Genomic DNA, 10,990 nt, shown 5'->3' with positions numbered 1-10,990 from the left:
AGTGAAGTGTCGCCGAGTGTCCCAGCCCAGATGGGTCGGCGCGAGGCCGAGCGCGAAGGGGGGAAGAGAGGTGGCCGAAGATGGGCGTGAGAGAGGTGGAAATCCTGCGGCCTTCGTGTTCGTCCCGCGCCCAGGTCGGGTGCGCTTGCAGTAGGGGGTTACAAGCGTCCACACGGGAGAGGGAGCGAGCGGCCTCACGCGAGCGCCTGTCTCGTCCTCGTCACCGCGCGGCCAACCCTCTGTAAGAGGGCCCTGGTCCTTCCTTTTATAGGTGTAAGGAGAGGATCCAGGTGTACAATGGGGGGTGTAGCAGAGTGCTACGTGTCTTCCGAGGCTTAGCCCGAGTCCGAGCCCTGGGTCGGGCGGAGCGGAGTTCGCCATCTTCTGGGGCTTAGCCCAAGTCCGAGCCCCGGGTCGGGCGGAGCGGAGTTCGCCGTCTTTAGGGGCTTAGCCCGAGTCCGAGCCCTGGGTCGGGCGGAGCGGAGCTTCCTATGGTGCCTGAGGCCGGGCCTGACTGCCTGTCAGCCTCACTTTGTCAAGTGGCACTGCAGTCGGTGCGGCGCAGGCGGCGCTGTCCTTCTGTCTGGTTGGTCAGTGGAGCGGCGAAGTGACTGCGGTCACTTCGGCTCTGTCGATTGAAGGGCGCGTGTCAGGATAAAGGTGTCAGGCCACCTTTGCATTAAATGCTCCTGCGACTTGGTCGGTCAGCGCGGCGATTCGGTCAGGGTTGCTTCTTGGCGAAGACAGGGCCTTGGGCGAGCCGGAAGTATGTTTGTCGCTGGAGGGGGGCCTCGGGCGAGACGGAGATCCTCTGGGGTCGGCTGCCCTTGCCCGAGGCTAGGCTCGGGCGAGGCGTGATCGAGTCCCTCGAATGGACCGATCCCTGACTTAATCGCACCCATCAGGCCTTTGCAGCTTTGTGCTGATGGGGGTTACCAGCTGAGAATTAGGAGCCTTGAGGGTACCTCTAATTATGGTCCCCGACAGTAGCCCCCGAGCCTCGAAGGGAGTGTTAACACTCGCTTGGAGGCTTTTGTCGCACTTTTTTTGCAAGGGGACCAACCTTTCTCTGTTGCGTTTTGTTCCGGTGGGTGCGCGCGAGCGCACCCGCCGGGTGTAGCCCCCGAGGCCTCGGAGGAGTGGTTTGACTCCTCCGAGGTCTTAATGCCTCGCACAATGCTTTGGCTGGTCTGGTCGTTCCCTCATGCGAGCTGGCCGTAGCCCGGGTGCACGGTCGGGTCCCAAATTCTCGGGCTGGTATGTTGACGCTGTCAACGGTTTGGCCGGAGCCGGGTTTGCGAGAGCAGCCCCCGAGCCTCTGCACAGGGCGAGAGGACGATCAGGGACAGACTCGACTTTTTTACATACGCCCCTGCGTCGCCTTTCCGCAAGGAGGAGGGGGGGAAGCGCCATGTTGCCCTAGGTGGGCGCCGAACATGGTGTCTCCGGTGAGTTGCTGGCGGGTAATCCGAGCGGACGTCCGTGCCCCATTTGCTAGGGGTCGGCTAGAGGCCTAGAGGCGCGCCCAAAAGTACCTGCGGGTGATCTGCCGGACCCGGTCCCCTGTCGACGGGGTCCGAGGGCTCGATGCCTCCCTCTGATGGGATTCCGTTACAAGATCGTTCCCGCTGGTCTCAGAAATGTCCTAGGGTACCTCGGGAGCGCAGCCCGAGCCTTGGTTATGTATCGAACGTACCCATGGTTATCCCTCGCTCTGCGTCTGAGGCGACTGTGAACCCTTCGAGGGCCAGCCTTCGAACCCCTGATCAGTAGTGGGCGCGGAGCCCGAGTAGCCTGAGGCGGTCGTTGAACCCTTCCGAGGGGCCGGCCTTCGAACTTCTGACCAGTAGTGGGTGTGGAGCCCACGCGCTCTGTGGCGGCTGTTGAACCCCTCCGAGGGGCCAGCCTTCGAACCTCTGATCAGTAGGGAGGCTCGGAGCCTGGTTCCTTCACGGAGAAGGATCCTTCTCGGGGTATCCCCCTTTCCCGGTCCCTATCGTAAGAGAGAGAAAGAGGAAAAGGAAAAGGATACAAAATTGAACGACGTGGCGTACCTTTTTTGATGCGGTCATTATGGCGAAGGCGAAGCGTCGCTCGCTTCCCCTGCCAGAGGCGCCACCTTTCCCGCCGCGGAGTTAATGCGACGGGGCGTGCGGTTCGCGGGGCGGCCGTTGCGCGTGCGCGAGCCATTCGAGGAACGGAACACGGGCGCGTCGTCTTCACGCCGTGAGAGAGGGCTCTCTCACTGCCCGAGGATGGGACGTAAGCTTGGCTAACGATGTGACCGCTGCTCCCGCCCGCCTGCCACCGCCATCACTGCCGGCCCATTTTTGGCCGCATGACGTGTGGGACCTAGCCCCCGCGCCGTAGGGGGAGGACCTTGGAGCGTGTTGGAGAAGACTCAGCCCACGACGGCTGGGGACGCAAGTAGGGAGAGTCGCCTTTAAAAGGAGGGTGACCCCCTTGAAAGGCGACCATGTCTTCGTGCTCCCTTATGCATCGTATCTTTCCACCTTTCGAGCCCCCGGATGGGGGATGCCCGCGGTCCTTCCGCCTTGTCGTTGGGGGAACGCAACTCCGTGGGAGTTGGTACCTTTCAGCCATCGTTCGGCTTCAAGGATTTTCATCACGCAGCCCGGTTGCACCTCTCCGCCGGCGGTCACCCAAGATGGTGACCTCCAGTTCGATGGCGGGGGAAAGCAAGCCGGGCTGCGGCCTCTGCCCCTCCCTCAGCCTCAAGGATTTTCATCACCAGGGCTGGGGAGGGGAGTGTGCCGAGTTGGGGTCGGCCCTTGCGTGGGCGGTGGCCCGCTCCTTCCCTCAGTGATCGGGGGAAGGGCGGGTGCCGTCCGTGGCGCTGGCAGCTGCCGCGTGCCTGGCTCTCGGACCCAAGTGGCTTCGGAGCCGCTCTCGGCGCCGGCTCCCGCCACGGCAGCTGGAAGAGGTTCTTTCGCCGACGAGATAGCCGGGGTCGCCTACGGACTGACCTCCAACTCTACGGCCTTCTGCCCGTCCCTGCCTCACGAGTTTGGGCATGGGCGGGGGCCTCCCGGCAGCAGCATCCGCCCTGAGGTCATCGCTGCCGCTGTTCGGCCCCCCGGAGCAGAAGTCGTCGTCGTCACCGCTGCTGGAGCGGGTGACGGCGCGCCGTTCGTCGGTCTTCTGTTGCTCCGCAGGCCCCCCCCATCGAGTGGGGTTGTTCGTACCTGCGGAGGTGGAACCGGAGTTCCGTTTGTAATGGCACTTTGAATGCCAGTGTTCATGTTCATTGTGGCTGTCGAGGCCTGAACATGTATGTATTTTTGGCACGGGGCCGTGTTTTTTCCTCATTTTCGAGCACTAAGACTCGCCTGTTGGTTGTCTGAACCACTTCACCAAGCGTGAGTCGCCCCGTGTAAAGGTGACGAGTGAGGTATCCGTATCCCGGAGGCGTAGGAGTCCCTCGCCTCGGTCAGCCTTGTTGTCCAAGGCTTCTCTTGCTTAGTTAAAGGAACCCCTCGGTCACTCTTCGATGAGCCGAGGCCAGGGGTAGCGGTGTCAGCATGGACAGAGGCAGAGTTGGCTCGAAAAGAAGACTTGGTCGGCCGGAGCCTGGTCGGGTCGTCCGTTAGCGGGACCGACACCAGAGTTGATCTTCCGAGGCCTCGAGCCGGGCTGATGTCTTCGGGGGACAGCTGGCCGAGGCCTCGGGGTGACCAGCCGAGCCGCCTGCTCGGGCCGGATTCTCGGAGAAGACCCTGGCGGCGATGGCCCGGGCGTGGTGATGACGTCGTCCTTCAGAGTGGAGATCCTCGGACCGCGTCGCCGTCCGAGGCTAGGTCGGACCTCGCCGAAGGTGTTGTCGACGCCGAGGGTGCTGCGGCTCCCTTCAACTGTCCAGATCCGAGCCTGCAGGATTGGATTATCTTGTAGTGTGTGTTTTCTGCGGCCGCCGAGGCCCAAACACACCCTCGCCGTGTTGTAAAGCTGTGTTTCTTTTCCTCTTGTTTCGAGTATCTGGACTTTTTCGTCGGTAACAGAGTTGTCTGTGTGGGCGAGAGTTGCTTCTCGCGGAAGGTGATGAGTGAGGTATCCGTATCCCGGAGGCGTAGGAGTCCCTCGGCTCGGTCGGCCTTGCCGCTTACGCGCACTCTTACCCGTCCATAGGGTTCTGTCACCGACGCAGTCGAGAAGGCTCGAAGAATTGCTTCGGCATAGGAGCTTTCGAACGTGAAGACTTGTTCGGTCCGCGGAATCACTTATCCGAACGTGAGTTACTTATCGCAGAAGGTGATGAGTGAGGTATCAGTATCCCGGAGGCGTAGGAGTCCCTCAACTCGGTCAGCCTTGGCTGCTTACGTGTACTCCGTCGTTTTCAGGATCCACTTTCGAAGTAGTCGAAAAGCACGAAAGACATTCTGGCAGAAAGGATCTTTTTTCGAGGAAAAATTCGACGCAAAGGGGGTTCCCCCCTTTTAGCCCCCGAGGGAGGGTCGGGCTTTGCCGAGGCAAGCCGACCCTTCCTTGATGACTAAACTTTGCGTGGGAGCGAGGTATATGAACAACTTGAAAACATCTTAAGGGTTGAAGCGACGTAGCTGTTGGATGTTCCAAGCGTTGCTGTAGACCTCGCCTTGACTGTTGGCCAGCTTGTACGTTCCGGGCTTCAGAACTTTGGCGATGACGAACGACCCTTCCTAGGGAGGCGTGAGCTTGTGCCGCCCTCGGGCGTCTTGTCGCAGCCGGAGCACCAGGTCGCCCGTCTGGAGGTCTCAGGACCGGACCCCTCGGGCGTGGTAGCGTCGCAGGGACTGCTGGTACCGCGCCGAGTGTAGTAAGGCCTTGTCCTGAGCCTCTTCCAGCTGGTCCAGCGAGTCTTCTCGATCAGCTTGGTTGCTTTGGTCAGCATAGGCCCTCGTCCTCGGGGAACCGTATTCTAAGTCTGTGGGCAAGATGGCCTCGGCCCCATAGACTAGAAAGAACGGCGTGAAGCCCGTGGCTCGGCTCGGCGTTGTCCTCAGGCTCCAGACCACCGAGGGGAGTTCCTTCATCCATCGCTTGCCGAACTTGTTGAGGTCGTTGTAGATCCGAGGCTTGAGTCCTTGTAGAATCATGCCGTTGGCACGCTCTACTTGCCCATTCGTCATGGGGTGAGCCACGACGGCCCAGTCCACCCGGATGTGGTGATCCTCGCAGAAGTCCAGGAACTTTCTGCCGGTGAACTGGGTGCCGTTGTCGGTGATGATGGAGTTCGGGACCCCGAAACGGTGGATGATGTTGGTGAAGAATGCCACCGCCTGCTCGGACCTCGATCCACTTGGAGAATTTGTCGATGGCGACCAACAGGTGCGTGTAGCCCCCGGGTGCCTTCTGCAAGGGGTCGACAAGGTCCAGACCCCACACGGCAAAAGGCCAAGTGATGGGTATCGTCTGCAGAGCCTGGGCAGGCAGGTGGGTCTGCCTTGCGTAGAACTGACACCCTTCGCAGGTGCGGACAATTCTAGTGATGTCGGCCACCGCCGTCGGCCAGTAGAAACCTTGCCGGAAAGCGTTTCCGACAAGGGCTCGAGGCGCTGCGTGATGGCCGCAAGCCCCTGAGTGTATCTCTTGTAGGAGTTCCTGACCTTCGGCGATGGAAATGCATCGCTGGAGGATGCCCGAGGGGCTGCGATGGTAGAGCTCCTTCCCATCTCCCAGCAAGACGAACGACTTGGCGCGTCGTGCCAACCGCCGAGCCTCGGCTCGGTCGAGGGGTAGCTCTCCTCGGTGGAGATATTGCAGGTACGGGGTCTGCCAGTTTCGATTAGGCGTGACCCCGCTTCGCTCCTCCTCGACGCGCAGTGCCTCACCCTCGGGGGCCGTGGGTGCCTTGGGCTGAACCGAGGGTGCCTCGGGCCGAGCTGAGGGTGCCTCGGGCCGTGCCGAGGATGCCTCAGATTGAGCCGAGGGTACCTCGGGCTGGGCCGAGGGCGCCTCGGGCTCGGGCGTGTCGTCGATCTTGATGGAGGGTTGATGCAGGTCTTGGGAGAAGACGTCCGGGGGAACCGTTGTTCGCCCCGAGGCTATTTTGGCCAACTCATCCGCAGTCTCGTTGTAGCGTCGGGCGATGTGGTTGAGCTCGAGCCCGTAGAACTTGTCTTCCAGGCGCCGAACCTCATCGCAGTAAGCCTCCATCTTCAGGTCGCGGTAGTGGGAGTTCTTCATGAATTGGTCGATGACGAGCTGCGAGTCACCGCGAGCGTCGAGGCATCGAACCCCTAGCTCGATGGCGATCCACAACCCGTTGACCAGAGCCTCGTACTCAGCCACATTGTTGGACGCCGGGAAATGGAGGCGTAGCACGTAGCGTAGGTGCTTCCCGAGGGGCGAGATGAAGAGTAGGCCTGCGCCGGATCCTGTCTTCATCAACGACCCGTCGAAGAACATGGTCCAGAGCTCCGGTTGGATCGGAGCTATTGGGAGCTGGGTGTCGACCCATTCAGCCACGAAGTCCGCCAGGACCTAGGACTTGATGGCCTTCCGAGGGGCGAACGAGATTGCTTCGCCCATGATTTCCACCGCCCACTTTGCGATTCTACCCGAGGCCTCTCGACACTGGATGATCTCCCCCAGGGGGAAGGATGACACCACAGTTACCGGATGAGACTCGAAGTAGTGTCGCAGCTTCCGCCGCGTCAGGATCACCGCGTACAACAGCTTCTGAACTTGTGGGTAGCGGATCTTGGTCTCGGACAGTACCTCGCTGACGAAGTAGACTGGTCTCTGAACGGGCAATGCATGCCCCTCTTCTTGCCTCTCGACCACAATCGCGGCGCTAACCACCTGAGTGGTCGCGGCGATGTAGATCAGGAGGGCTTCTCCGGAAGCTGGGGGCACCAAGATAGGCGCATTCGTGAGGAGCGCCTTCAGGTTCCCGAGGGCTTCCTCGGCCTCAGGGGTCCAAGTGAAGCACTCGGCCTTCCTTAAGAGGCGGTACAGAGGCAGACCTCTTTCGCCGAGGCGTGAGATGAAGCGGCTCAGAGCCGCGAGACATCCCATGACTCTCTGTACGCCTTTTAAGTCTTTGATGGGCCCCATGCTGGTGATGGCTGCGATCTTCTCCGGGTTGGCTTCGATGCCCCGCTCGGAGACGATGAACCCCAAGAGCATGCCTCGGGGCACCCCGAAGACACACTTTTCGGGATTGAGCTTCACGCCTTTCGCCTTGAGACATCGGAATGTCACTTCAAGGTCGGAAAGGAGGTCGGAGGCTTTCCTCGTCTTGACTATGATGTCATCGATGTAGGCCTCGACCGTCCGGCCAATGTGTTGGCCGAACACATGGTTCATGCACCGCTGGTACGTCGTGCCCGCATTCCTCAAGCCGAACGGCATGGTGACATAGCAGTACATGTCGAAGGGCGTGATGAAAGAAGTCGCGAGCTGGTCAGACTCCTTCATCCTGATTTGGTGATACCCGGAGTAGGCATCGAGGAAAGACAGGGTTTCGCACCCAGCAGTGGAATCCACGATTTGATCGATGCGAGGCAGAGGGTAGGGAACCTTCGGACATGCTTTGTTTAGACCAGTGTAGTCTACACACATCCGCCATTTCCCTTCTTTCTTTCTCACAAGCACAGGGTTGGCAAGCCATTCGGGATGGAATACCTCTTTGATGAACCCTGCCGCCATTAGCTTGTGGATCTCCTTGCCTATGGCTCTGCGCTTCTCTTCGTCGAATCGGCGTAGAGGCTGCTTGACGGGTCGGGCTCCGGCTCGGATGTCCAGCGAGTGCTCGGCGACATCCCTCGGTATGCCGGGCATGTCCGAGGGACTCCACGCGAAGACGTCGGCATTCGCGCGGAGAAAGTCGACAAGCACTGCTTCCTATTTGGGATCGAGCTCAGAGCCGATCCGGATCTGCTTGGAGGCGTCGCTGCTGGGGTCGAGGGGGACGGACTTAACCGTCTCCGCTGGCTCGAAGTTGCCGGTGTGACGCTTCACGTCTGGCACCTCCTTAGAGAGGCTCTCAAGGTCGGCGATGAGGGCCTCGGCGTACTCCACGCACTCCACGTCGCATTTGAACACGTGTTTGTACGTGGGGCCGACGGTGATGACCCCGTTGGGGCCCGGCATCTTGAGCTTGAGGTAGGTGTAGTTGGGGACAGCCATGAACTTCACGTAGCATGGCCTCCCCAGTACCGCGTGGTAGGTTCCTCGGAACCCGACCACCTCGAACGTAAGGGTCTCCCTTTGGAAGTTGGAGGGCGTTCCGAAGCAGACGGGAAGGTCGAGTTGTCCAAGGGGCTGGACGCGCTTCCCGGGGATGATCCCGTGGAAAGGTGCAGCGCCTGCCCGGACCGAGGACAGATCGACACGCAGGAGCCAGAGGGTCTCGACGTAGATGATGTTGAGGTTGCTGCCTCCGTCCATGAGGACCTTGGTGAGCCTGACGTCGCCGATGACGGGGTCGACAACGAGCGGGTATTTCCTCGGGCTCGGCACGTGGTCGGGGTGGTCGGCTTGGTCGAAGGTGATGGGCTTGTCGGACCAGTCAAGGTAGACTAGCGCCGCCACCTTCACCGAACAGACCTCCCGACGCTCTTGCTTGCGGTGCCGAGCCGAGGCGTTCGCCGCTTGCCCACCGTATATCATGAAGCAGTCGCGGACCTCGGGGAACTCTCCTGCCTAGTGATCTTCCTTCTTGTCGTCGTCGCGAGCCCTGCCACCCTCCGCGGGTGGCCCGGCCCTGTGGAAGTGGCGCCAAAGCATAGCGCACTCCTCAAGGGTGTGCTTGACGGGCCCCTGATGATAGGGGCACGACTCCTTGAGCATCTTGTCGAAGAGGTTGGCACCTCCGGGGGGTTTCCGAGGGTTCTTGTACTCGGCGGCGGCGACAAGGTCCGCGTCGGCGGCGTCGCGTTTCGCTTGCGACTTCTTCTTGCCCTTCTTCTTGGTGCCGCGCTGAGTTGACGCCTCGGGGGCATCTTCCAGTGGGCGGCCCTGGGGCTGCTTGTCCTTCCGGAAGATAGCCTCGACCGCCTCCTGGCCAGAGGCGAACTTGGTGGCGATGTCCATCAGCTCGCTCGCCCTGGTGGGGGTCTTGCGACCCAGCTTGCTCACCAGGTCGCGGCAGGTGGTGCCGGCGAGGAACGCGCCGATGACATCCGAGTCGGTGATGTTGGGCAGCTCGGTGCACTGCTTCGAGAATCGCCGGATGTAGTCCTGGAGAGACTCTCCCGGCTGCTGTCGGCAGCTTCGGAGGTCCCAGGAATTCCCAGGGCGCACGTACGTGCCCTGGAAATTGCCGGCGAAGGCTTGGACCAGGTCGTCCCAGTTGGAAATCTGCCCCGGGGGCAGGTGCTCCAACCAGGCGCGAGCGGTGTCAGAGAGAAACAGGGGGAGGTTGCGGATGATGAGGTTGTCATCGTCTGTTCCACCCAGTTGGTAGGCCAGCCGGTAGTCCGCGAGCCACAGCTCTGGTCTCGTCTCCCCCGAGTACTTTGTGATAGTAGTCGGGGGTCAGAACCGGGTCGGGAACGGCGCCCATCGTATGGCCCGGCTGAAAGCCTGCGGACCGGGTGATTCGGGCGAGGGACTCCGATCCTCCCCGCTGTCGTAGCGTCCTCCGCACATGGGGTGGTAGTCTCGGCGCACCCTCTCGTCGAGGTGGGCCCGACGGTCGCGGTGATGGTGCTCGTTGCCGAGGCGTCCCGGGGCCGCAGGCACTGTGTTGCACGTGCGCCCGGTGTAGACCGAGGCTTCCCGCATGAATCGGGATGTCGCGGCATGATGTTCCGAGGGGTACCCCTGCCTTCGGGAGGCGGAGCTTTCGGCCCGCCGGACCGCGGCGCCCTCCAGGAGATTCTTGAGTTCTCCCTGGATTCGCCGCCCCTCGGTGGTCGATGGCTCCGGCATCGCGCGGAGAAGCATTGCCGCCGCAGCCAGGTTCTGGCCGACCCCACTAGAAGCGGGTGGCGGCCTTACCCTGGCATCGTCGGCGATGCGGTGCTGGATACCCTAGGGTAGATGACGCATTTCTCCGGCCGGAGGCTGGCCCACCCATTCCTGCCTGACGTCCCGGCGGATCGGCTCAAGTGTTGCTGCTCCCTCGTCAAGCCTGGCCTACACCCCGCGGATTTGCTCGAGCTGTGGGTCATGACCCCCCCGCCTGAACGGGGACCACAGCTAGCTCCTGTAGGATGTCAACGCGAGGCGCAGGCCTAGGGAGATCACCGTTCTCCGGCATACCGAGATGGTTGCCTTCGGAGGGACCCCCTAGATCGACGTGGAAACATTCGCGGCTTGGGCCGTAGTCCTCGTCGCCGAGGCTGCGGCTACCGTCGGAACAGTCGGAAAGGCAGTAGTCGCATGCGGTCATGAAGTCCCGCATGGCACTGGGGTTACCAAGTCCAGAGAAATCCCAATAGAAATCGGGCTCGTCATCTTCCTCGGACCCCGAGGGTCCGTAGGTCGAGACGTCCGTCAGCCGGTCCCAGGGTGATCGCACACGAAACCCCAGAGGGTTTGGACTCGCCTCTACGAGAGCGTCCGCCAAAGCGAAGCCGCTTGGCGGGTCGAGGCTGAATCCGAAAGACGTGAGATGGGAGTCGGTCGGTACATCTTGGTCGACGGGCGGTGATGAAGTCATGTCGGGGACTGACTGCACCGTCGTCTCAGGTACGAGGGTGATGTCCAGCAAGCCTTTCGCGAGCGTGCTGGCGTCGTTCGTTTGCTCGGAATTGGCGTGTCGCGGGGAAACGACGCTCGTATTCGTCTCAAACGCGAGGTCGATGCCCGACGCGCCCCCCGTTGGGGCGCTGGCGCAGTCGACTCGCTCGACAGCCGACGAGGCGCCGCCTCCTGCTTGGCCTTGGTTGCCCTGCCTCCTCCTCCGTCAGTGGGGGAGAGGACGGGGTGAGCTCGAATGTTGTTCTTCCACCACGCGGGGAAGACGTCGTCGATTCCGCCGCCGGCAGGCGGGCTGTCGGCCGCCATTGTCGCTGTCGCACGGCGGTGGAAGGAGTATCAT

Source organism: Zea mays, chromosome 6 (assembly GCF_902167145.1).
Source record: "Zea mays cultivar B73 chromosome 6, Zm-B73-REFERENCE-NAM-5.0, whole genome shotgun sequence".
NCBI classification, from domain to species: Eukaryota; Viridiplantae; Streptophyta; class Magnoliopsida; order Poales; family Poaceae; genus Zea; species Zea mays.
This window is presented reverse-complemented; position numbering follows the sequence as displayed.